General features: G+C 43.0%; 2 non-coding genes across 2 annotated transcripts; both read right to left on the bottom strand.

Moving 5' to 3' along the window:
* Nucleotides 1–19,263: 19,263 nt before the first annotated feature.
* On the bottom strand, nucleotides 19,264–19,337 carry trnan-guu (transfer RNA asparagine (anticodon GUU)). The gene has a single exon. It is a non-coding gene; the product is annotated as a tRNA-Asn (tRNA).
* Nucleotides 19,338–19,733: 396 nt separating this feature from the next.
* On the bottom strand, nucleotides 19,734–19,815 carry trnas-aga (transfer RNA serine (anticodon AGA)). Its single transcript has one exon. It is a non-coding gene; the product is annotated as a tRNA-Ser (tRNA).
* Nucleotides 19,816–27,530: the final 7,715 nt, after the last annotated feature.

Genomic DNA, 27,530 nt, shown 5'->3' with positions numbered 1-27,530 from the left:
CCGATCCCATACTGGCATGTCCATCCACGTTCTCCTCTACTGCCACTTTGAAACCAGGTGCTGTTTGGAGGGAGAACACCTCATATTCTGCCGTGGTAGTCTGCAACCTGTCGTCCTCAAAACTGATTTCTCGAATTACCTGTAACCACTCCCACCTTCACTCTCTCCTTCCACTTCTCTCTTTCCTTATTCCTGTGGCCCCTACTCCTTCTCTTTCCCCTTCCTGCCCTCATTACCTGCCCATCTATTCCCCACCTCCATTCCTTCATTCCATGTTCTCCTGGCCTCGACAACCGCGTTCTTTCCTCTTCAGCCCTTTGCCTCTTCTACCAATCACTCATCATCTGCTTCCATCACTCACTTTCACTCGCCCCTCCCACACACTCACCGACCTACCTTCCCCCCTCACATGAATTCAGCTATAACCTGCCAGCCTGTGCTCCTCCCCATCCCCCGACTTTCTTATTCTGCTTTCTGCCCTCTTTACCTTCAGTCCTGATAAGGAGTCTCGAACAGAAACGTCGACTGTTTATATCCCTCCATTGATGCCGCCTGGCCTGCTGAGCTCCTCCAGCACTTTGCGTGTGTCTGTGTCCCCAGCTTCCAGCATCTGTAGAATATCCTGTACCCCCTCCACTCCGACATGTACCTCTTCCCCTTATAGAACACCTGTATCCTGGAACACTGAACTGCCAGTCCGGCCCTTCTTCACGTGTGTTTCCGTAATGGCGATAATATCCTAGACTCCCGAGCCAACACACGTCTTGAGTTATTCCGCTTGGCCCATTAGGCCTCTTGCATTGTATTAAATTGGTTTAATACAGGGGTCTCACTTCTCCCTCTGCCATGCTCCTGTCCTATATGCTAAACTTGCTCTCGTTTACTACAGGATTTTCCGCCAATCTCTCATCGGTCTGCCTCCTGCTCAGCTTCCGACTCCTCTGCCGATCACGTTTAAACACTCCCAAGTAGCACCGATGAATCTCCTTGCATGATATTGGTCCCCCTCCAGTTAACTTGCAAGCGCTCCCTCTTATGAAAAGTTGTGTATACTTTGTGTTCAAATTAGGTTTTTTTTTGTGAATGCTGCTTACATGATGCAAGGTATTGCGAATAGCTGGGTTGTCAACGTGGTCGGCATGGACTCGTTGGGTCGAAGGACCTGTGTACATTCAGTACTGCTCTGCGGCTCTCTGTGCCTGTGTTGCTGCTGCAAGTAAGGTTTCCATAACTCACGTGCATTCATGATCTCTTGCATATGCCAATAAACCCGACGTTGACTTTTGTACAGGTCTCCTCTGACTATAAGAGATCCCAATGATTCAGGAACCTGAATCCCTGCCCCCTGCGCCAGATCCTCAGCCACACATTGATCTGGCCCATCTTTTTCTTTCTGTCCTCACTGGCATGTGGCACTGGAAGTAATCCAGACCCACTACCTATGTAGTCCTGCTTTCTGTCCTCTTTCCTAATTGATAATTGGTTTATTATTGGTAATTGTTTTTGTCACGTGTTACGGGATGCAGTGAAAAGATTTTGTTTTCTTCTCCATCCTGACCGATCATGTCATACATAATTATATTGGGATAGTACAGAAAGGAAGAAACAATAACAGAATACAGAACAAAGTGATGGTGTGACAGAAAAGGTGCAGTGCATGCGGACGATAAGGTGCAAGGGCCAGGACGAGGCAGATAGTGAGGTCAAGAGTTCATCTTCAACGAATGAGCGGTTCGTTAAAGATTCTTATAATGGCGGGAACGAAGCTGCCTTTGACCTTGGTGGGACGTGTTCTCAGGTTTTTGTGTCTTTTGCCAATGGAAAGGGGGAGGAGAGAGAATATCCGGGGTGAGTGGAATCTTTAATTATGCTGGCTGCATTGCCAAGTCAGCGAGAAGTATAGACCCTCCAGGGAGGGGAGGCTGGTTTCCATGATCTGCTAGCTTTGTCCAAAACTCTCTGCAGCGTGTTGCAGTTACGGGCAGAACAGTTGTCATACAAACCTTGATACTTCCAGACAGAATGCTTTCTGTCGTCCATCTGTAAAATTAGAGCAAAGCGTGGAATATATATTGAGGATGAAACTTTTACACAAAACAAGGAACTGGGAACGGGCAAGTCAGCTGGTAACCCGGGATTGCCGCATTGTTCAGTATTGAACATGTTTCTGGCTGATCGAGTCAGTTGCCCGCGGTCGTCAATTTGAAAATCGTTCGACACTTACTCCTTACTCACCAGTGATGTCGACTTGACACAGCAGGGGTGGAGAATTCTCGACATCCACCACCTTGAGTTACTGCTTGGTTGTGAATGAGTGTCAGCCCTTGAACACAGGATGAGAGCTGGATCAATGTTGGAATGCAATGGCAGATGGGCAGCAGTGTTTTGGAAGGAAGTGTTGGAGACGATAAACTCCTCACCAATTCCCATGTCTCACTCTGTTTATCCTTTGATCTGAAATTATTGGTTTCCATCACGACCTCCATCCCATCACTAGACTTGGTTTCTGCTCCATCACCAACACACGCCTCGAATTTCCATCAGAATTTTGGGCAGAGAAGTTAAATATTTGTTATGGGCTGACATGGTGCAGGTATAATGCGCGGTGACTGTATTCATCACTGTACTGCTGCCACAAGTGAGATTAATTCACTGAAACTCGGGTGTCTCGATTTCATTGGAAAAATGAGTTCCCTGTTGACCAGACTCTGAGGTCAATTGTGGGCTTGATCAGATCGGAGACGGGTGGTGCAAGAGTGGACGTGGTTCTTAACATTAGGTGGGGGCTTTGCTTCCGACCGGGGTCTGGGAATGTTCGGAGTTGGTGATGTTGGAGCAGTGGTCAGAAGTCAGGTGTCTGAACCGTGGGAAATTGATGGCCAGAAACTCATTAGGGAAGGTACTGCAGAACAGGAATAATGGTGACAGTAGAAGTTCAAATCGGAACGTGTTCAGTGGGCTGCCTTGCTGTTTGAGGAGGTCGTTAATATTAATAGTATCATAGAACATTACAGCACAATACAACCTCTCCAGCCCACAATGTTGTGCCGAACTTTAAACCTCGCCTCAGACTATCTGACCCCTTCCTCCCACGTATCCCTTATTTAAAATATTGATGAGGGAGGGATGGGGTCAAAGCTCCCGATGTTTGCACGGCTCCCACTTCAGTGATGTGAAGACCATTGGTTTGCTGGAGTTCACCATGGGGTGTCTATGTGACCAAGTCGTCAATGTTCTTAATGTGAGACTGTAAACATCAACCACTGCTCCAGTGGAGAGATTGCACGGCTGAATCAAAAACTGTCTGGCTGGATATTCTGACTGATGCAAAATGAACAAGACAGTTGTTATCACGATTCGTTTGAACAAAAAGAACATCTGTATAATTTGGCCATGGATGAAATATTTGGATACAAATGAATGATTTCCCCCAGGTAGGTATTGTAACCATTTGTGTGAATTTTGCTGGAAAGCTCTTGGTGAATGTTGATAGTTGGTATTGTTGCAGGGAAGTCTATGGAAAGAAGAAGTTGATTAAAGATGGAACTGGTTCCTTAGGACAGAACATTCGTCTGCAGGAATCAGTGAAGTGACTTTTATTTTTGTGCCGCCGTCGGGGATCAGCAGTTACTGGCACTGAGGGTTTGTTTGCGTTTAGGGAGGGGGATTCTAGGGTTTGAGGGAAAACCAATTTCATGGATGGGGCAAAGTGCTTGGCATTGAATTGCACAGATTACTGTTCGTTCACAGAAAATCCTTTGGTATTTCACGACCAACTTTGTGACTCCTTTACCTGTGGTACTGTGCTTGCATTTTCAGTTGTTTTTGCCCAGTTCACTACCACGGGTGTGGATGGTCTGAAGTTTGATTCGTACTAAAAGCTCCTTTTGGCATGGGGTTGGATAGGCAGAGCTTTTGGGGCAGTTATGCTTTCTACAGCGTATGCTTGGGAATCATTGGAAAAAGCTTAGAAAATCTTCGCAGCTTGTGTTAGGTGTAGGCTCTGTTTTCTTTTGGTAATACCTCTAAACTCGCTCCATCTGTCATAGCACACACTGTATTCAGTACAGCGGTTTGGATGAGATGTCAGACTGCAGGCAGTAAGAATTATGTTTTGTTCCTGTGCTTCATTATTGGCCGCACTGGTATCTGCAAGTTTGATCTGGTCCACATCTTCACCCCCCAGTCCAATTTCATTTGCCTTTATCCACCACAGCCTTAGGTTGCATTCTGGGGTTAAGGTGAAATATCCCCTTTCTGAGAAGAAGTGTAGGTGTTAAAGGAGCTTCCCTGATTAATGATTCGCAGGGACAGATTACGGGGGGTGCTGGTTTGAGAGATAAGTGAGCTAGGGCTTTACTCTTTGGAGAGAAGCATGCTGAGATCGGCCTATCTTGTCATATTCCTCCAGATTCTCTGTAACCTCATCCTTGACAACCGACTCCAAAATCTTCCCAGCCACCAATGTCACCCTAACAGGTCTATAATTTCCAATTTGTTGTCTCGCACTCTTCTTAAATAGCGGAGTCACATTTGGAATTTGCCAGACCTCCAGAAATGATCATTACTAAAGCCTCCGTAATCTTGCTTCAGAACACGAGTGTGCATTCCATCTGGTCCTGGTTATTAATCTACCTTCAGAAAATTCTTCTTCCTGAGTACCTTCTCTGTTTTATTTGTGACTGTAAACGCTTCTCTTCCCTGGCACCCTTGAGTGTCCGGATTTACTGCTGATGTCTTCCTCAGTGAAGATTGATGCAAAATACTCATTCATTTCCTCTGCCCTCTCCTTGACTCCTCTGACAATTTCTCCCGCGTTGTTTTCTATCGGTCCTATATCTACTCTAGCCTGTCTTTTATTCTTTATATACTTGAAAAAGCTTGCAGCATCCTCTTTGATATTATTTTCTAGATTCCTTTCATAGTTCATCTTTTTCTTCCTAATGATCTTCTTAGTTGCCATTTGTGAGTATTTAAAAGCTTCCCAATCCTGTATCTTCCCACTAATTTTTGGTTCCTTGTATGCCCTCCCCTTTGCTTTTACTTTGGCTTTGACTTCTCTTGTCTGCCACGGTTCTGTCCTTTTTCCATTCGAAAATTTCTTCTTTTTTGGAATATATCTGCCTTGCACTTTCCTCACTTCTCGCAGAAACTCCAGCCATTTCTGCTCTGCCGTTTTTCCCGCTCGTGTCCCTTTCCAGTCAACTTTGGCCAGTTCCTCTCTCATGCCACTGCAATTTCCTTTCGTCCAATGAAATACCGACACATCGGATTTCGGCTTCTCCGTCTCAAATTTCAAAGTGAACTCAATCATGTTGTGATCACTGCCTCCTAAGGGTTCCTTCCCCTTAAGTTCTCTCATCACCTCTGGTTATTATACAATACCCAATCCAGTGCAGCTGATCCTCTGCTGGGGCTCAACAACAAACCGTTCTGAAAAGCCATCTCGTAGACATTCTACAAATTCTCTCTCTTGAGATCCTGTTCCAACCTGATTTTCCCATCCACCTGCATGTCAAAATCCCCCACGGTTATCATAACATTGCCCTTATGACAAGCCATTTTTTTCATTTCCTGTTGCAATTTGTAGTCCACATCACGGTAGCTGTTTGAAGGCCTGTTTTTCACTGCTCAACGTCCTTTTACCCTTGCGATTTCTTAACTCAACCCGCAAAGATTCCACACCTTCCGATCCTATGTCAACTCTTTCGAATGATTTAATATTATTTCTCACCAGCAAAGCTACGCCAGCTCCCCACCCGCCCACCTGCTTGTCCTTCCGATACAACATGTATCATTGAACGTTCAGCTTCCAAAGACATCCATCCTTTAGCCACGTCTCAGTGATGTCCACAACATGATACCTTCCAATGTGTATCTGTATTTCAACAACATCTACCTTATTTCTTATACTGCGTGCATTTAAGTAGAATACTTTAAGTCCATATTTGGGATTTTTTGCTTTGATTGCACTGCAACTCCATTGCACTGCGACTCATCCTACTGGTTGCAACTTTGCCCCATCACCTGCCTGTCCATTCTGTCATCTTTGCTGCGCGCTATTTTTGATTTATTACTGCTTTCCCCCTCCTCAGTCCTATCACTTCGGTTCCCACTCGCCTGCCAAATTAGGTTAAACGCTCCCAACAGCTATTAAACCTGCCCGCTAGGATATTGGTCCCCTTCGGGTACAAGTGTAACCCGTCTTTTTTGTACAGGTCATACTTCCCCCAGAAGAGATCCAAAAGATCCAAGAATCTGAGGCCCTCTCCCGGCACCTGTCTCTCAAACACGCATTCATCTGCCTGATCCTGCTATTCTTGGCCTCGCTAACACGTGGCACAGGCAGCAATCCTGACATTACTACCCCGGAGGTCCTATTCTCACCTTCCTTCCTAACTCCCTGTATTCTCTCTTCAGTACCTTCTCCCTATTTCTACGTCTGTCATTGGTCCCAGCATGTATGAAGACTTCCAGCTATTCGCCCTCTCCCTTCAGAATACTCTGGACCCTGTCCGAGAAATCCCTAGTCAAGCACCTGTGAGGTAACACACTATTCGTGTGTCTATATCAGGCTGACGGAATCTCCTATCCGTTCCCCTCGCAACAGAATCCACTATGGCTACTGCATTCGTCTTCTCCCTTCTTCCTTTCTGCGCAACAGATCCAGGCTCAGCGCCAGAGACCTGGTCATCGTGACCGTTCACTGTCAGGTCATCCCCCTCAACAGCATCCAAAACGATAGACTGATTGTTCAGTGGGACGGCCACGGGGCTTCTCTCCATTATCTGGTCATTTTCCATCCCTATACTTACCGTCACCCAGTTACCTGACCCCTGAAACCGAGGGATGACTACCTCCATGTAGCTCCTGTCTATCACCTCCTCACCTTCCCTAACAAGCCGAAAATCATCAAGCAAAAGTTCCATTTTCGTAACATGATCTCGAAGGAACTGCATCTCAGCCCAGCTGACGCAGAAGTGGCCATCGGGGAGGCTGGACTTCTCCCAGGATTCACACATCTGACACAATGAACAAAGCACTAACACTGCAGACATGCCACCTAATTCTACAAAGAACGGAACAAGGAAAAATAAGTCAATTTACCTCCTAACCTGGCCTCTCTCCTCCTCGCCGAAGCCTGTTGAACCAAAGCCTGACCACTCTGATTCGGACCACTCCGACAGTGCCCGTTCCGCTCTACACGGCCTCCTTGTTATTGGCCCTTCTTAATCCTGCAAGAACAAAAAGCCCAGGAAACCACCTGAAACACACGAGCTTTTTAATCAGAACCCGTACGTGTGAGAGACCCGCTGCCCCTCCTTCCCTCCGGACGATTCTGCAGGATCGTGAGAAGATTCTCTGATGATACAAGAAGACATGGATCAGTTAGAAAGTTGGACAGGGCATTGGCAGATGTAATTTATTCACAACAAGTACAGTATATGTGACGACACAGAATGAATGCTGACGAACAGAGAACGGAGTCCTTTCCCACGGTTCGCTGAAAGTGGCCACACAGGTCGATACGAAGGTTATGAAGACAAACGGCATGCCAGCTTTCATAGGTCGGAGCATGGATTACAAGAGCGGGATCATTATGGTGCATCTCAACTAAACACTGTTCTGGCCGCACGAAAGCAGTGTGTGGATGTCTCGTCTCCACAGTACACGAGGGATTCGATTCCACTTGGAAAGAGCAGAGTAGACTCGGTGGGATGTTTCCTGTGTTGTAAATTATGGCGAGAGACTGGATAGGCTAGGCTTGTTGTCCCTTTAAGGTGACAGGAGCGAAATATATCAGATCATGAGAGGTACAGACAGGATTGTTCGGTAAAACTTTTGTTCCCAAGGTAGATGGATTAAAAACAAGATTCCAAAAGATTAAAGTGAGCGGAAGGGCTCTTAAGCGGAATCTAAATAGTCGGATGTTTGCAGAGATTTGATCCCAAATACAGGATAGAAAGAAATCAACTTGACCCCGCACAATTCCTAAGGTGTCCGACACTTCCCAAAGCCTCATAATCATCCATTCCAGCCATCGCCCTCGCAATGACGCAAGGTTAAGTGTCTCAATTACCTAGTTTCTATCTCCATCCTGTCATTCACTTAGAAGATCGAACATTACAGCACAATACAGACACTTCGGGCCACAATGTTGTGCCGAACTTTAAACCACACATAAGACCAACTAACTCATTCCTGACACATATCCCTCTATTTTCAATTCCTCCATATGCTTAGCTGGTAATCTCTTGAATTTGACCAATGTACCTGCTTCCACCACCGCCCCAGGCAGCGCATTCCATGCCCCAACCACTCTCTGGTTAAAATATCTTCCTTTGATATCTCCATTCAATTTTGTACCCATCACTTTAAAGAGATGCCCTCTTGTATTCAGCATTGTTGCCCTGGGAAAGAAGAGCTGGCTATCCACTCTATCTATTCCTCTTAATATTTTGTACACCTCTATCATGTCTCCTCTCATCCTTCTTTCTCCAAAGGGTAAATCCATAGCTCCCTTAGTCTGTCCTCATAATGCATCTCTTTAAATCAGGCAGCATTCTGGTAAAACTCCTCTGTACCTTTTCCAACGCTTCCACATCCTTCTTAATATTGGTCGACACAGTGCTCTCAGTGTGATCTAACCAGAGTTTTATAGTGCTGCATCATTACCTCCCGGCTCTTAAACTCGATCCCTCGACTTATGAATGCTAACATCCCATCAGCTTTCTTAAATACCCAATCCCCCTGTGAGGCAACTTTCAGTGATCTGTGGATAAGAACCCCAGATCCCTCTGCTCCTCCACATTGCCAAGAATCCTGCCATTAACTTTGTACTCTGCCTTGGAGTTTGTCCTTGCAAAGTGTACCAGCTCACACTTCTCCGAATTGAAGTCCATCTGCCACTTATCAATCCAGCTCTGAATCCTATCTTTGTCCCTCTGCAATCTTCGACAGTCCTCTAAACTCTCCACAACACCACTAACCTTTGTGTCGTCTGCAAACTTGCCAACCCACCCTTGTTCCGCTTCATCCAAGTCATCAATAGAATCACGAAAAGGATTCATCTAGATCTTTTACTTTGAGGGAATGGTTCAAAGTCCACAGAATTCCGTGTCACCAGTCCGGATTTCATTGGCCCTTCAGCGAGCTCCTTAGCCCTATTGGTGCATCTCACTGATCGGTACTAATTTGATTTATTATTGGCACATGTACCCGTGGTACAGTGAAAAACCTTGTCTTGTACATCGGTCATACAGATCTCTCTTTTTCAATCTTTTTATTAAATTTCACATTGGTACAATATAATATATCTAGCATTAGCAATGATACATATGGTGTAAAGAGATCAGGATAGCAATCAAAACAGTTAATGTATGTAATCAGAAGGAGCAGAACCAAGTCATTTAGACCTCCCGCTCTCTTATTAAGTGAACAAATACAAAAGGAAAGATTGAAAAGAAATTAAATTTAAGTATATGAAAGAAGAACCCCCAAATCAAAAGAAATATTGACCATAAACCAAAAATAAACCAAAAACTTCAAAAAAAACTGGACTGATATCTCTTCAATTAAAATGAAAAAAAAACATTATTATGATGTCAAGTCCGCTCCTATGTATTCAAGGGTTATTGAAAGGGATCTAGTCAACTTATATCACATGGAAATATTGAATAAATGGACTCCAAACTTCCTCAAATTTAAGAGAAGGTTCAGCAGTACCACTATAATTTTTTTCCTAAGGTCAAACATGACTTCAAACAAACAAAGAGAAAGACACTGAAAAGTGGTGGGAGGTATTGGATCCTTCCATTTGAACAAAATGTATCGCTTGGCCATGAACGTGACAAAGGCGATCATGCGACAAGCAGAAGCAGTTAGGTGGCGAGATTCCATCATTGGTAACCCCAAAAATTGCAGTAGTCGGGTGAAGTTGTAAATCAATGCTCAATACAGATGAAATAATGTCAAAAATGTCTTTCCAATATTTTTTCCAAATGGGGACAGGACCAAAACATATATGTCAGGGAAGCCACCTCAGAATTACGCCTGTCACATATAGGATTTATATGATGATAAAAACGGGCTAACTTGTCCTTGGACATATGGGTCCTGTGAACCACCTTGAACAATATCGAAGAGTGTCCAGCACACATAGAAGATGTATTAACTAATGAAGAATTTTCTTCCATGTCTCTGTAGGTAAAAAGAATCTGGAGTTCTCTTTACTATTCATTCTTAATTTTATCAAGTTCCTCTGAAGGTATTTTTATAATCCGATCATAAATTATTGCTATCAGGCCCTTCTGACACGGATTAAAACTCATTTTTGTCCGTAATTTCAATTTTATATGGTGTCAGAAAACAAGATAAAGTAACTTTAAAAAAAAGCTTCATCTGTAAACATCGGAAAAATATGTGATCTAGGCAAATTGTGCTTATTAGACAACCGTCCAAAAGATGAAAACAAATGTTATCAATGGATAAATCTCGAAAACACGTTTTTTTTCCCTTCTTTCTTCATAAGGAAACGGCTGAGTCAATTCTAGATGGTTGAAAGAAAAAAATAGATTGAATAGGAATTGATACATTAAATTTAGTCAATCCAAAAACAATAAAAAATTGAAACCATATCCGTATTGCATGTTTAACTACTTGATTAGTCACTTGTTTACTCAATTTAGTAAGGGCAAAAGGGAATGAAGCTCCTAAAATAAAAACTAATGAAAATCCTTGCACTGATTCTCACTCAAGGTGTACCCAACAGGGACAATGAATTGCATCTAAATCTTGTGGCTGAAAATTAAGTATCTAATATTAATTGCCCAATGGTAAAATCTATTATTAGGCAAAGCCATACCACCATTCTTTTTTAATCTTTGTAAATGTTTCTAACTTAACCTTGGGTTTTTGTTCTGCCATATATATGAAATAATTTTGGAATCAATGGTGTCGAAAAAGGATTTCAACATAATAGTTGGAATCGCCTGAAATAGATACAAACATTTTGGTATAATATTCATCTTAACTGCATTAATTCGGCCAATCAAAGATAAAGAGAATGGGGACCATGTAGTAAATTATTGTTGAACGTAATTAATTAAAGGTAAAAAGTTCACTTTAAATGACTCCTTATGTTTCTTGGTAATTTTAACACCCAGGTGCTAAAAATAATCAGTCGCTAATCTCAATGTTCATTGTCTATAAATTGTGACTTGCAGGTTTAATAGGAAAAGTTAACTCTTATTAAGATTTAATCGATAACCAGGGAAAACATTAAACTGAGCAAGTAGTGATAATACTGCAGGGATAGATTTCTCCGTGTTAAAGACATAAAATAACAGGTCGTCTACATATAGAGATATCTTATAAGACACCTTTCTACGAGTAATACCAAATATGTTAGAAGAATCCCGAATGGCAATTGCCAAAATCAACAAATAAATATTAAATAATCAAGAACTCAGAGGGCAAATTTTTTCCAGTGCCTCCAAAAAGCCTGAACAAGGGGAATCTTTGATTATTACTAAGTATTGAAGCCATAGGTGTGTGGTAAATCAATTTGATTGCGGATATGAAACTTGAACTAAAATTAAACTTCTCAAAGGTGTTAAATAAATATTCCCATTCAACTCTATCAAACGCCTTCTCGGCATCTAACGAAATAACACATTCTGGAGCTACAGATGAATGGGGTATGCATAACATTCATTAACCTCCTGATATTAAAATGCAAATAACGATTCTGAATGAATCCTGTCAGGTTGTCATAAATAATTTGTGGAAGTACCTTTTCCAGTCTAGAAGCCAACATTTTGAAAAACATTTTAGAATCCACATTCGATAAAGAAATAGGTTTATAAGATGCACATTCAGTGGGATCTTTATCCTTTTCAAGATTTAAAGAAATAGTTGCTGAATAAAAAGATTGAGAGAGAAGGTCAGAAAAGGACTTTAAAAAATTCAACTGTATACCCATCAGGACTTTGTGCTTCACCCGAATTAATTGAAGAAATTATTTTCTTTATTTCTTCTTCCGAAATGGGTGCATCTAATATTAAACGTTCAGTAAGCGATAATTTCGGAGTCTTCAAATTCCTTAAAAATTCATGCATTGATGAAGAATCCTCAGGAGATTCTGATTGATATAAAGAAGTATAAAATTATTGATAAGATTTGTTAATTTGAACATGGTCTACCGTGTAGTTACCATCTCGTTTACGAACTTTAATAATCGGACCGTTAGTTGAAACAACGTTCAGTTGGTTGGCCAACAATTTACCAGATTTATCACCATGTATTTTAAAACTGACTTTTGAGTAAATGATTAACTGGTTTTGAGTAATTGAGTTTCAATTGGAGACGTTAATCATAAACTGTGTTGTAATTGAAGTTCTGTGCTCATTTTATAGAGCTCCAAACAAGGAGCATCAGAGTATTTTTATCGATTTATTTAATCTTATCAGCCAATATACGTCATTCATTATGAGTTCGTTTTTTTTTCAGTCCAGCAGAGTATGAAATAATTTGACCGCGGATATAAAATTTAAAAGTAGCCAATAATATCCTACTGGAGATTTCTTCAGTTAAATAAGTTGAGAAGAAAAATGAAATCTGTCCTTTAATAAAATGGACAAAGTCTGAATCTTGAAATAAAGAAGGATTGAGTCGACATTGTCCAGCACCAGAGGGTACGTACAGTAATTTAATTGATAATTTCAATGGAGCATGATCGGAAATAGCAATTGTATCAAACTTACAGTCAGTAACAAGTGGAAGTAATCGTGCTTCGAGAAAAAAGAAATCAATCCGAGACTAATTGTGATAAACATGAGAAAAGAAGGAAAACTCTTTATCATTTGAGTGTATAAATCTCCAAACGTCTGGAACTCAACGTCAGAATCAATAAAAAAAGGAGTTGATAAAAGCGGCATATGTGTTGGGAAGTGCAAGATTCGACACAGATCTATCTATCGAAGGGTTTAGACAACAGTTAAAATCTCCACCCATAATCAACATATATTCCTTTGAATTAGGAAAAGAGGTAAATAAATGTTTAAAAAACACAGGGTGATCCACATTAGGTGCAGAAACATTTACCATAACAACTTTTTTGTTGTGAAGTAAGCTAGTAATTATTAAAGATCTACCATTGTGGTCTGAAATTGATTCATGGTGAACAAATGAAATTGAGGAGTCCATAATAATATAGACTCCTTTCACCTTTGCTTGTGAGTTACAATGAAACTGTTGACCTCTCCAAAATCTAAAAAAAAGCGCTGATTATCCTCTTCCCTGATATGAGTCTGTTGCGCAAAAATAATCTGAACATTCAGTCTGTGAAAAGCTTAAAAATCTTCTTACGCTTAATTGGATTATTCAAGCCGGATATGACGACAGTTCAGACATATCTGTAGTTTATCAGTCCAGAGGAAAAAAGTAGCCTAAAAACAGCCCCACCCCCTACCCAGCTAAGCCCTAAAACTGACTATTAGGCAGCCAGAATACTACCCACTTTTGTTTAACCCTGACCTTTTGGTGGCATGTCTCCAAATTTAAAAGAATGCAAGGCACCGTGCATATACAAAACAAAAATGGAAAGATTAGCCAAAATAATTTTTCAAATTGTAAACAGACTTGCATAAATAAAGTCTTAGTTTAATTCCAAAGAGGAAAAGGCAATCAGTCACTCAGTTAAATTCTTAATTATTACCCAAACAGAACATGAAAAGTGTTAAAGTAAAATTAATAAAGAGAGAAAAAAATAAATTAAAACATGGTAAGTATCCATGTTCCAGAACCAAGCACAAAAAAACCCAAAAAAGTATCTCCGAACATAAAAATCGTTTAAACCTGTAAGGCAATCATTAATTAGTAGACTAATTAAGGATAAAGTCAAAGAAAAGCATACTTCTTGACCATCTGAAGACAAAAAGTTAACCTTGGAGGAAAACTTCGGCTTCTTTAACAGAATTGAAGTACCGGCGTGATTTGTCAGGAAGCAAAATTCTCAGACAGACTGGAAACAATAATACAGGTTGGTAATTATCTTGATAAAGCCGCGACATAATCGATTTGTAAAACAGTCTCTCTTTCATAACTTCTGGGGTGTAATCTTCAGTCAGACGAAAATTCCATTCTTTATATTCAATCATTCCTCGACCAAGAACAATTCGAATAAAATGTTCTTTGATGCTGACATAATGAAATCTCAATATTACTGGCCGTGTTTTTTGCTCTGCCGGAGGTTTTGGTCTTAACCTTCGGTGGGCACGATCAAGTACAGGGCTTGCAGGCAAAACTTCAGGGCCAAACACATCCTTCAGAAGTTTAGAGAAGAATTCAATGGGATTACCGGATTCAGCGATCTCAGAGAGACCGATAATTCTCACATTATTCCTCCGACTGCGGCTTTCTACATCAATAATCCTCTGTCTTTGCACTTCCAGCCTTTGTTTGGTCACCATTAAATGTTTTTTTCCCCAGCAAATCCAGCCTGCGATCTCTCTCTTTGCCTTCTTGATCCATTTCAGCAATTAATTGCTGTTGTTTAACACTCTCCTGTATGAGTGTGGTCTGCCTGTCTTCCATACCTTTTAACGGTGTTTCCAAAGTGGCAAATCTCTGGTCAAGCTTTATATCCAGTTTAGAAACAGCTTTCAAAGTGAGTTGAGGGTCTCCATTCCCTTTGCTATCAGTTCCAGCCTCAGCTCTGGTATTCATTCCGACACTTTGAAGTCAAAATCACTCTTGTAAAAGTATTATAAAAGTCTTAGTAAACGGTGGTTCATAAGGAGGTAAAAGGTAAGTGGAGCAAAGCCAAGATACGACTTACTCCATACAGCGCCACCGAAAGACTCTGGTCATACAGAACAATTCACTACAATAGAGCACTGAGGTGTTACAAGCTGAAACAACAAATTAATACAGGATGAAGGTTACGGTCACAGAGAAATTTCAGTGCAGGCAGATAAAGAGGTGGAAGGTCATAACAAGGTAGATTGTGAGGTGTAAAGTCCACATAATCGTACGTGGGAACTGTCTTATTGACTTACAACAGCCCGATAGAAGTTGAGCTTGATTACGGTGGTACGTGCTTTCAGGCCTTTGTATTTTCTGCCCAATGGGAGTGGGAGAAGATAAAATATCCCGAATGGGTGGGTACAACTCCTGGACATAATCACACTTTTGTCTCGGTCATTTCTCGTGTTGCTCCAGCCGTCCGGATCCAAAGACGTTGACCTCAGATGTTTGTTCAGTGAGTGTAATGAACCTCGGTCTGCACGAAGCCCGACTGTGTCACTAGGGTTTTCCATAATGCTTTTAAAAGCTGTTCCTTTCGATATAGTTTCACATTGTCAATCTGAGTAGCCCCTCCGCCACTGACAGAGAGTAGCATCTCCACAGAGGAAGAAGATAATTGGGGAGCTGAGAACAATAAAGTGGGATGTTACATGAACGGATGGAATCTGTAATTGTTAGAATGTGAAGTTCCAGTCACTGATTGGAATCTGGGAACAGAGGAGTGAGGTGTTAAAGGAATGTGTCGGTACTGGGAACAGGAGAGTGGGATGTTACAGCAATGGGGGAGGGTGTCTTCTCATCTGCTGTCTATATTGTTTTGGGATTCTCCTTGGATTTCCTTCAGTTATCGGATCTTATATTTAGTGTGGATAGTTCAGCCCGTCTAGTGTCCCATCCTCGCTCTTGTTACTGTTGCAGGTAAGTTCCTGTATAAAGACTTGACCAACAAACATGTCAGAAGCAGTGGTCACGGGGTCTGGTAAAGAGGTCTGGTGCATCGACTGTTCATTACATGTGTCGTTAATAAAGCAGAAAGTCTTCACTAACCGAGCTCCGGTTGAGGGAGACGTCAAACATAAGCTTGGTCCGAACTCTATACTGATTTAACATCCTTTTGAAAATTCATTTTCTTTCCAGTTATGTATGGAAACCGAAAAACCGTCTCCCCGTCGGGGAATTGAACCCCGGTCTCCCGCGTGACAGGGGGGGATACTATACGAACTAAGAACCCATCGAAGCATATAGCCTGTTGTTTAGTTGTTAGGGTACTGTAGAACTCACAGAGTCATCTCTAATGTGTTCGTTGACTGTAAAACCGGCGGATTTCAGACACTGTGTGACTGGAGGGGTCTCAGGATTCTCCATTGAGTCATTCACTTTCTGTGTTCAAGGACCGGCCGGATGTGGGAACCCATTGGGGCCTAACTGCGTGTGGTTGAAACGGATATTTCCAATCAGGATTTATTTTCCCATTAACTGATGAGAGAGGCAGGAAACGATTTATCGCTCTTCTACGATTGCACGATCGACTCTCGCATCGGTCCGATCCCGGTTGACTAATCACTGAGTGCTGTACGACGCAGGTCTGTTGCAGGGTGGCGACATCAACTGGACCGAACAGGGACTGCAGCAGAGTGAGGAATGGCTCGTCAGAATGCAGCCCCGGGGCTAGTGATCGAAACACAGAGTCTAACGGCACTAGGGACGGTTCAGTACCCGAATCTCCTGCGGTATCCTGGAGCGATGATGTTATGGTGGTGAACATAGCTGCGTTCCAAGCAGTTGACCCAGTTTCGATTCCCGGCCACCGCAGCTTTCAGAGTTTTAATCTACCGACATCACGACTGTCAAAAATAAACCTCTTACAGTACAACGATCCGTACAGAACTCGAGGTCTCTAGTGGTCTACTCATGTTAATCCGGAGGTAACTTGCAGAATTCATGTCGTTTCAAGAGTGAGGTTTAGAGAGATCTTATCGTCGTTTCATTAATTATCGCTTACTCTGATCAGGTCAGACAGTCAGGGAAGGAAATACCGTTCCTCATCTTTTCCCGGTGAATCGATGAACGCATCGTTGCAGCTTCCAGCTCTCACTCTGTTCCAAATTCTCACAGCAAACTAGGACACATGTGGTTGTTCCATTACAGGAGGGATGTGAAGGCTTTGGAATGATTGCAGAAGAGATTTACCAGGACGCTGCCTGGATTAGAGGGATTCAGATATAAGGAGAGATTGGACAAACTTGGGTTGTATTCTCTGGAGCGTCCGGGGATGAAATGATACCTGATAGAAGTTTATAAAACTATGAGAGGCATAGGTAAGGCAGGTAGGCAGGTATATTTCCTCGGATATAAATGTCAAGTACCACAGGGCATGCGTTTAAGGTGAGAGAGGGTAAGTTTAAATGAGTTGTATGCGGCAAGTGTTTATACACAGAGACTGGTGGGTGTCTGAAACGGCCTGTCAGGTACAGTAGTGGAAGCAGATGCGAAACTGTTGTTTAACAGGCTGTTAGATAGGCACATGGATCTATAGGGATTGGAAGGATATCTGCAGGGATTGGGGTGGGGATAGGGATCATGTCCAGGCAGAAGAGTTCAGTCTAATCCTGCATCGAGTTCGGCACAGAAATGGTGGGCCGAAGGTTCTGTTCCTGTGCCGTACTGTTCTATGTTCTATGATCCCAACATGTCCCAGATGACGTGTTCATACTGAGTGACGTCAGTCTGTTCACCCCGCCCCCTCCGCTCCCTGTCTATGTTTACCCGGTGCAATCTCTCCCCTCACTCCCCCTCCGTTCCGACACGGACTACACCAGGTGCTTCTGCACTGGCAGGTGTAATACAGGGTCACGGTGTCACACAGCACGGAAATGTCCATACCGACAATAACATTCCCTTCTGTGCTCTCACTGTTTTCCAGAACTTGTCCCACAAACGTCTCTTCCTTAACGATTTAAATGTCAATATGTATACTTAATCAATGTTGTGAGAGTTCCTGCCTCCGCCACCCCCTCAGGTCGTGCGGTCCAGACACCAACCACCCATCGGATGAAAACCTTCCTCAGACCGTCTCCAAACCCCTTCCCCCGTCTCGGAACTGGACATTTCTGCTCGTCATCCGTCTGTCACTCTGGCTCCGTGTTTCCCCTTTCTCGGGGTAAATCCGGCCTTTTCTGTGTGTCGCACAGCCCCGTCAAGTCATGTGTTTGGTCTCAGCCTGATAGAGATGATCCCCTTGTTCTCCCCACTGCCCACTCCCCACCTTCTGTGCCGCTGAACATTCACTTGTTCTCTCTCTGATCCGGTTCTAATGACGGGTCCCGGGACTGAAACGTGAACTCTCTTTCGATTTCCACAGGCGCTGCCTGACCTGCTGAGTGTTTCCATCATTGTCTGTTCTATATCAGAGCACAGCCTCATACAGCAGGGAACATTGTGTATTGGACCATAGCTGAGCACAACAGTAACTGTCGTTCTCCCAAACGAACCCGTCCACATGGAATAATGGAATGGAAAGAACTTTAATATTGAAACGCGAGATTTTCATTCTAAGTGGACTGAAATGTATGTTGTGTGGCTGTGTTATGTGAAAGCGTCCTTTTGTAAAATGTTTAGCTGAAGAATAGCAGAGGATGGTTTCGATCCATCGACCTCTGGGTTATGGGCTCAGCACGCTTCCGCTGCGCAACTCTTCTATTTTTCTTTCCATTATCTTTTCCGACTTAACACGGTTTATTTTGCTGACTTCTCTTCTTTCCCCTCACTTACTACTTTACCTCTTCCCATTCTCTTTTTCTCTCTCTCCCCTCTCTTCGTTCCTTCCTTCCTGCCCCATACTTTTACCATCACTGTGTTTTCTGTGCTCTCTCCTGGGTACAAGGTAAAATTCAGAGGAATATCTCTGGTAGTTGGCGATGCAATATTACAGCATGGAGATGCCCGGGATTGAACACGGGACCTTATACATCCAAAGAATACGCTCTCCCACTGAGCTACATCCCCGCTGCTGCTCCGTAATTTCGGAAGTCCGCTCTTTTCTGGGTCTCACAGGTTGAGCATAAAACAGAGGATTTGGAACAGAGAGAACATGGCTGGCACCGGCCATTCGGGCCATCCCGCTCCACCATTCAGTGCGACCATGGCTCATCATCCAAGTTCAAGCACCAGTTCCGCTCTCTCCCCACACGCAGTGAAAACCTTTTAGGACAGAGGCCATTTAATCAAAACAAGACATTAGACCTGATAAGTCCGTTAGGTCCCAGGATGCGGCCGGAGGAAACACGCATATCCCGGTGAAAGGAAAGCAGAACATCCGGACTCCCGGGCTTGAAACCCCGCAGGGAGGGCTCCCACTGAGCCCAGTGATGCAGCACAAAGGAGTGCCCGTTTCGAGAGAGCGCAGTGTTACCCAGTTCACAATGACACGTACAGCAAAAGCTGCCGGATCATCAGCGTCCCTGGGTGGGCTCTATCCACCCACCTTTCGGTTAACAGCCGAACGCGTTGACCGATTGCGCCACAGAGACACCCTGAAGAAAGCAGAAATAAAAGGGCCGTTCCTTGTTTGGGAAGCGGTGGCCAGGGATCAGAACTGGGACCCCATTTTCACGACCTGCTTCATTGGTTTGCATCAGGGAGTCACGGACAATATAAAACAGAAAACAGTAGAAACACTCAGTACGTCGAGCAGCATCTGTGAAGAGAGAGAAATAGAGGTAAAGTTTCTGGTTGGAAACAGGGTCAGGAGTGACCAGTACGAGTGCAACGGAGATAATTTCGAGGTCAACATTCCAAATTCATAAAGGAAGCATTCAAAGGCAGTAAAAGCTGTACAATTTATTCCATGGACTTTTCACTCCGGGACCAAACAGTCAACAGCCCCTCAAAATTACACCAGTTACTCCGGCCGGACCCGCTGCTCGCGTAGTCGGCAGGTTTCGAACCTGCGCGGGGAAACCACGATGGATTTCTAGTCCATCGCCTTAACCACTCTGCCGCGACTACCGTGCTTCCCACAGCCCGGCAGCCAGAAGGACATTGGCCATAGGCTGGGATCAGTGTGTCCCGGGACGGACGGGGAAAGCACCGGTCCCTGACTCAAGAGAAACAGGACTGATCCTGAACTAAAAACAGAAACTGCTGGAAGCACTCAGCAGGTCAGGCAGCGTCTGTGGAGAAACAGAGTTAATGTTTGAGGTGATGACATTTCACCCCTGAACTCCGGGCGGACATTTGGACGGAGGGAGTCTCACTCAGAGTGGGACATGAGTTCCTCAGCCCCCCACCACACCCCCAGACCTACCAGTTTTCGCCCAGTCTCTTACTGTGGGCATCAGCAGCAAGGTCAGCAGTTCTTGCCGTTCCCCAGATTCCCTGGGGAAGGTGGCGCTGGTCCACCTCCCTGGGCCGCTGCGCTCCGTGTGGTGAGGGAGCTCCCACTGGGTTCTCAGTGACGGGACTCCAGGATCCTGACCCGGCGCCCAGGCCGTGATTGTGATGTGTGTCTGCAGGGTGGCCTGGGCTGGGCGGCCAGCCAGCTTCACTCTCCACTTCCATTCTGATCCACCCGACGGGTTTACCGGGCCGTTACCAGACAAACCCACTGGGGTAGGCTGGAGGCACAGGCAGTCCAGAGCAGGTGAGAAAGGCGGGTTGTCTTCCTCCAGCACCCGTGATTCTGCAGGTGGGAGAGACTGAGATCAGTTGGCGGGCCTGAGATGATGTTCCGTGTGACTTCTGTCTTCTCTCTCCACGGGCGCTGCGTGACCAGCTGAGTTACAGAGCATGTTTTGCTGTCACGTCCAATTTCCAGCAACCGCAGTAATTTATGGGCTGTTTGGATCGTACGCTGGATATACAAGGGCTGACATGGACTGGGGCGAGACTTACATCGGTGCGTTAAGTTCTCCCCGACTTGCACAAGTGTATATTAATGAGTATTGAGGGGATGAAGGAGCCTTGGTGTTCAAGTACAGAGACCCCTAACATGACAGAAAATGCAGATAAGTCTGTGACGCTTCCAAACGGGGGCGTTCCTTCATGAGGTGGTGCCTGGAATTTAACAGCACGGTGGATTTGTTGCAAACATGTTAGAGTTTGAGTCGGCTCACACTGGAGGGTTATGTGGAGTTCTGTTCGCAACACTGTAGGGAGGGCCAGATTTCGCGAGAGAGGGTGCAGAGGAGATTCACCAGGATGTCTCTTCCATTATAAAGTTTGTTCCCTTTGGAACAGCGGAGATTGCGACGTGATGTAATTGGGGTACGTGAAGTGACAAAGGACAAATAAGCCGCTCCCGTTCGTAAAGGGACTGGAACTGGAGTGATTTGTTGGAAAACGATGGAAGGGCTGAACACTGAATTGAACAGGGAATGTGGCCCGAGACCGAAGAAGGAATTCCAACGTCCAGTGCGCGCGCTCAGGGTACAAACGGTGTTACGGACTCAGTGAAAGTCCCTTTAAGATAGAGAGTGTGTGTGTATGTGTGTGTGGGGCGTGCTTACGTCAATAGAAGATAAAGGACGTAATGACGTTGTTGAAGAAGTAAGAAGAAGAAGAAGGAGAGAGAGAGAGAAGGGAGAGAGACACCAGCCTGCTTGTTTTCTCTATCGATGGATGAGAAACAATAACTGTGTTTGCCACTGAAATCCATGTATGGAAGTTGGAAGTAATCCGGTGGAGTTCACTTTGTTGCTGACCTGTAGAAGGAAACAGGTATTTGTGTGTGGACGACCACGGTTCGGATGCTTTTCGGGGTGAGGAAGTCACTACCGAGTAAACACTGAAGTGTCGTTTGGGTTCCATCGTGGAACATTTGGATTTCGTATGTACTCTCTCTATGTTTTTCTACATCTACATCTTATCTTCAGACAACGGTGGTTGTTGAAGAAGCCCTTGCTCATGTTTCACCTTATGGCTTGCGGAACTGAACTTTAAGAACCATTCCGGAACTGGGAGTTTTGGACTTTGTCACACACACACACCAAGAGTTTAGTTTTGGGGTTAACGTTCGAGGTTTAACATTCTTGAATTCGAACATACTAACATTTTTTTTTACTTTTATTGTATGTATTATCATAAGTAGTGATTAATAAAATAGTTTTTAACACTGAATCCTGCTCAGTGTGTTTCTTTTGTTGCTGGTTTGTGACAAAATTGGGGGCTCGTCCGGGATAGTTCCCAAGGTTAACGAGATTCGTCTGGGATCCAATCCAAAGATTAACGAGTGTCGTCTGGAATCGTTCCCCAGATTGACAAGATTTGTTCGGGATTCAATCCAAAGATTTTTGAGGGAGGTCTGATAAATTCCTTTTAATTGGCTTGTGTGTGTGGAAACCAGCAGCAATGGATATTAAGGCATTTTTGGAGTCACCAACCGAAAAGGGATTGGAGGTGGCGAAAAAGGATGATTTGATAAAGATTGCTACAAGGCTAAATCTTACAGAAGTAAATCAGTCTATGAGAAAGGCAGATATTCAGAGACTGATAGCTGGCCATTATGTGGAAAAGAAGGTGTTTGAGAAGGAAGTGTTAAAACAGTTTCCTGGCAGTGAAATAGCAATTTCTGAGGCACAGGTGCAGCTGGCAAAGATAGAGGCTGAACGAGAGCAAACCCAGTTAAAGATAGAGGCTGAACGAGAGCAAAATAAATTAGAAGCTGAACGAGAGCAAAATAAATTAGAAGCTGAACGAGAGCAAAAGAAATTAGAGGCCGAACAAAAGATAACTCAGATGAAGTTAGAGGCTGAACGGGAACGAGAGATAACTCGGATGAAGTTAGAGGCTGAACGGGAACGGGAACTAATTCGGTTAAAGTTTGAGGCAGAGGAGAAGGAAAAACAGAGGCAGCATGAGTTACAAATGAAACGTAGGAGTTCGGAATCTGATTCTGATGATGGCTTTTCAGCCAGCAGGGAGGTTCGATTAGTCCCTCCTTTTGAAGAAGATCAGGTTGATCAGTATTTCCAACATTTTGAAAAGGTTGCTGAGAGTTCGAACTGGCCAAGGAAAGGATGGGCTCTGATGGTACAGAGTGTGATTAAAGGTAAAGCTCAACAAGCTTATTCTGCTTTGTCTGCTGAGGATGCAGCTGATTATACCAAGGTAAAACAAGCTATTTTGAAGGCCTATGAATTGGTACCTGAAGCTTATAGACAAAAATTCAGAGACTTGAGGAAATCTGCAGATCAGACTTATATGGAATTTGCCCAGGGAAAGAGAATATGTTTTGAACGATGGTGCCTGGCTAAAAATGTAGATGGGGATTATGATAAATTGACGGAATTGATACTGGTGGAAGACTTTAAAAGATGCGTTCCAGCTGAATTAACAACATATTTAAATGAAAAGGCAGTGGAAACTTTACAAGAAACTGCTAGGTTGGCAGATGATTATGCTTTAACCCATAAATCCAAATGGGGACAATCTAAAACCTTTCAAAAGAGTTACAAAGACAATCCAGGTAAATCGGAGATTAAATTGGGAGGTAATCAAAGAGGAAAAGATGAAAAGAAGCCAGGGCTGGAGAAAACTGTTGAGTGTACTTGTTATTACTGTAAAAAACCTGGCCACGTGATATCGAATTGTGCCCTTTTGAAGAAAAAGAAGGAAGCTGGGCCCAATGCTTGCTTTCAGGCAATTAAAAATCAAAAAGGTTTAGGAGATGCTGTTAAAGATCAGTCCTTGCAAGAGGGAAAAGCGGAAAAGTTGGAGGAGGTGAGAAAGGAATTCCGTTCGTATGTATCAGAGGGTTTTGTTTCACTGAATGATGAGTCACCCCAGGTGCCAGTGAAAATTATTAGAGATACTGGGGCTAGTCAATCTCTCTTGCTGGACAGTGTTTTAAATTTTCGTGAAGAAAGTGACACTGGTGAAGTATATCTAGTACGAGGCGTTACAGGTGAGACCATGTCTGTCCCTTTTCACAGGGTGATTTTAAAGTCAAAGTTCGTAGAAGGACCAGTCGAGATAGGGATAAGACCTAGTTTGCCAGTGGAAGGAGTTTCTTTGTTATTGGGAAATGACCTTGCAAATGGAGAAAGTGATCCTGTGGTACGGTTAACAACCAAACCAAGGATTGATGAGTCTGAGAATGATCCAGATGTTTACCCATCATGTGCGGTGACTCGAGCTAGAGCTAGAGAATTAGCCAAGACAGACAGTACGGTGCAGTCTGATGTGGTTCCTTGTGACAGTCCTAAACAGGAAGAAAATTATGATGCCTTATCTGAGACTTTTCTGTCTTCACTGGAGGATCAACATCCTTATAGTGAGCCTGAATTTAAAGATTTGTCTTTGTCAAGGAAGGATTTTATGGTGGAACAGACAAAGGACCCTGAGTTGACAGAATTGAAAGAAAAAGCTCTTTCATGTGAGGAGATTGAAAAGGTGCCAACTGGATACTATGTCAAAAATAGAGTGTTAATGAGGAAATGGAGACCTCCTCATGTTCCTGTTACTGAGGAATGGGAAGTTATTCATCAGGTTGTTGTTACAAAAGTTTATAGGGATATTTTAAACCTGGCCCACAGTATGCCTTTGGGTGGTCATTTTGGTGTGAATAAAACTGTAGGGAATATCTTGAAACAATTCTATTGGCCTGGTTTGAGAAAAGATGTGGTGATGTTTTGTCGGACCTGCCACACATGTCAGATGGTAGGTAAACCAAATCAAAAACCCCCTGTGGCTCCTTTGAAGCCAATTCCTGCTTTTGGTGAACCCTTTTCGAAGGTGATTGTGGACTGTGTTGGTCCATTACCAAAGTCTAAGACTGGAAATCAGTATTTGTTAACCATCATGTGTGCCACTTCTAGATTTCCAGAGGCAATACCCCTTAGAAATATTAAGGCCAAGACGGTGTCAAAGGCTCTTGTAAAATTTTTTACCTTGTTTGGTTTGCCAAAAGAAATCCAATCTGATCAAGGTACTAATTTTATGTCAAAAATTTTTCAACAAATAGTCTATGAGCTGGGAGCAAAGCAGATTGTGTCATCTGCATATCACCCAGAATCTCAAGGAGCTCTGGAGAGATTTCATTCTACTCTCAAAAATATGCTGAAGACTTATTGCTTTGAAAACACCAAGGATTGGGACGAAGGTATCCATTTACTTTTGTTTGCCGTTAGAGAATCGATCCAGGAGTCAATAGGATTTAGTCCGTTTGAGCTTGTGTTTGGACATCGGGTGAGAGGACCTTTGGAGTTGTTAAGAGAGCAATGGGTTAATGAGGAAGTTCACTTGAGTCTGTTGGACTATGTCCAAAAATTTAAAACTCGGTTGGAGAGAGTCTGCCAGCTAGCGAGAGAGAATTTGAAAACAAGCCAGATAAGAATGAAGACATATTTCGATAGACGTGCTCGGCCTAGGACATTCGCAGTGGGGCAAAAGGTGTTGGTATTTTTCCCTAGCCAAAATAATCCCTTGCAATCTCGTTTTTCTGGACCCTATGTTATTGAATCTCGAGTGACTGATCTAACATATATAAGCAAAACACCAGATAGACGCAAGAAAACACAACTCTGTCATGTAAACATGCTAAAACCTTATTATGAGAGGGATTCAGTTGTGGCCTTGGTGGATGGTGTAAAGGTTGTTTCTAGAATGCCTGATGTTGATGTTGAGGAAGGCGAATTTAGACCAAATATTGTTCCATCGAAACTAAAAAACCAAAATATCCTGGAGAACCTTGAAACGAAGTTGGACCATTTACAAGTTTCACAAAAACAACAGATGAGAGAATTAATTTTAAAATTTAAAAATCTGTTCCCAGATGTTCCAAACAGAACATCGATAATTACCCATAATGTTGATGTTGGGGATGCAAAACCAATCAAACAACACCCATATCGAATGAATGTGGAAAAAAAGTAAACTTGTTGATCAGGAAATAAAATACATGTTGGAAAACGATATTATTAGACATTCTACTTCAAATTGGAGTTCGCCCTGTGTTATTGTACCTAAACCTGATGGAACTGTTAGATTTTGCACAGATTACAGGAAAGTGAATGCTGTAACAAAGTCAGATGCTTACCCTATTCCTAGGGTGGATGATTGCATAGACAGAGTGGGAAAGGCAAAATTTCTTACAAAGATTGACCTATTAAAAGGGTACTGGTGTGTTCCATTAACAGATAGAGGAAGGGATATTTCAGCCTTTGTAACCCCTTCTGGATTGTATGAATACAATGTTTTGCCATTTGGAATGAAAAATGCTCCGGCAACATTTCAAAGAATGATTAATTCAGTGATTCATGGGTTAAAACATACAGATGCCTACATTGACGACTTAGTGACTGGGAATGATACATGGGAGGATCACATCTCTGCGTTAGAAAGGTTGTTTGAAAGACTTTACAAGGCTAACCTTACAGTTAACTTGGCTAAAAGTGAATTTGGCCATGCCATTGTGACGTATCTTGGTTATGTTGTAGGTCAAGGCAAGCAAGCTCCTGTTCAGGCAAAAGTTCAAGCAATATCTGAGTTCCCTATTCCCACAGGTACGAGGACTGTTGGAAGATTTTTGGGAATGGTTGGATATTATCGCAAATTTTGTAAAAATTTTGCTGATATTTCTCTTCCCCTAACTAATCTTCTGAAGAAGGGAGTAAGGTTTGTTTGGACAGATTCTTGTCAAGAAGCATTTGAGAAGCTGAAAGCCATTTTATGCTACCATCCTGTGCTCAAAACACCTGACTTTGAAAAGCCATTTTCATTAGCAGTAGATGCCAGTGATGAAGCTGCAGGAGCTGTGTTGTTGCAGAAGGGTGACCTTGATGATATTGACCATCCTGTAGCTTACTTTTAAAAGAAATTTAATGAGCATCAAAAGATTTATTCCACCATAGAGAAAGAATTACTGTCGCTTGTTTTAGCCTTGCAACATTTCAGTGTATATGTTTGCACTGCTCAGAAACCATTGACTGTGTATACAGATCATAACACATTGGTGTTTCTGAGCCGAGTCAAAAACAAGAACAGAAGGCTGTTAAACTGGAGTTTAATTTTGCAAGAGTTTCATCTCATGATAACTCACATTAAAGGCAAAGATAATGTGATTGCTGATTGTCTTTCCCGATGTTAAATGGGAAACATGTATCTTTACTAATCTGATAGTCTGTAGTTGTGTAGCATGATAATTATTAAAATTACTAACTATGCGCGGTTAAAATTTTCTTGGGAATTTTTTTTTAGGTGGGAGGTGTTACGGACTCAGTGAAAGTCCCTTTAAGATAGAGAGTGTGTGTGTATGTGTGTGTGGGGCGTGCTTACGTCAATAGAAGATAAAGGACGTAATGACGTTGTTGAAGAAGTAAGAAGAAGAAGAAGAAGAGAGAGAGAGAAGGGAGAGAGACACCAGCCTGCTTGTTTTCTCTATCGATGGATGAGAAACAATAACTGTGTTTGCCACTGAAATCCATGTATGGAAGTTGGAAGTAATCCGGTGGAGTTCACTTTGTTGCTGACCTGTAGAAGGAAACAGGTATTTGTGTGTGGACGACCACGGTTCGGATGCTTTTCGGGGTGAGGAAGTCACTACCGCGTAAACACTGAAGTGTCGTTTGGGTTCCATCGTGGAACATTTGGATTTCGTATGTACTCTCTCTATGTTTTTCTACATCTACATCTTATCTTCAGACAACGGTGGTTGTTGAAGAAGCCCTTGCTCATGTTTCACCTTATGGCTTGCGGAACTGAACTTTAAGAACCATTCCGGAACT

This window comes from Pristis pectinata, chromosome 29 (assembly GCF_009764475.1).
Source record: "Pristis pectinata isolate sPriPec2 chromosome 29, sPriPec2.1.pri, whole genome shotgun sequence".
In the NCBI taxonomy this organism is placed as follows: Eukaryota; Metazoa; Chordata; class Chondrichthyes; order Rhinopristiformes; family Pristidae; genus Pristis; species Pristis pectinata.
This window is presented reverse-complemented; position numbering and strand designations above follow the sequence as displayed.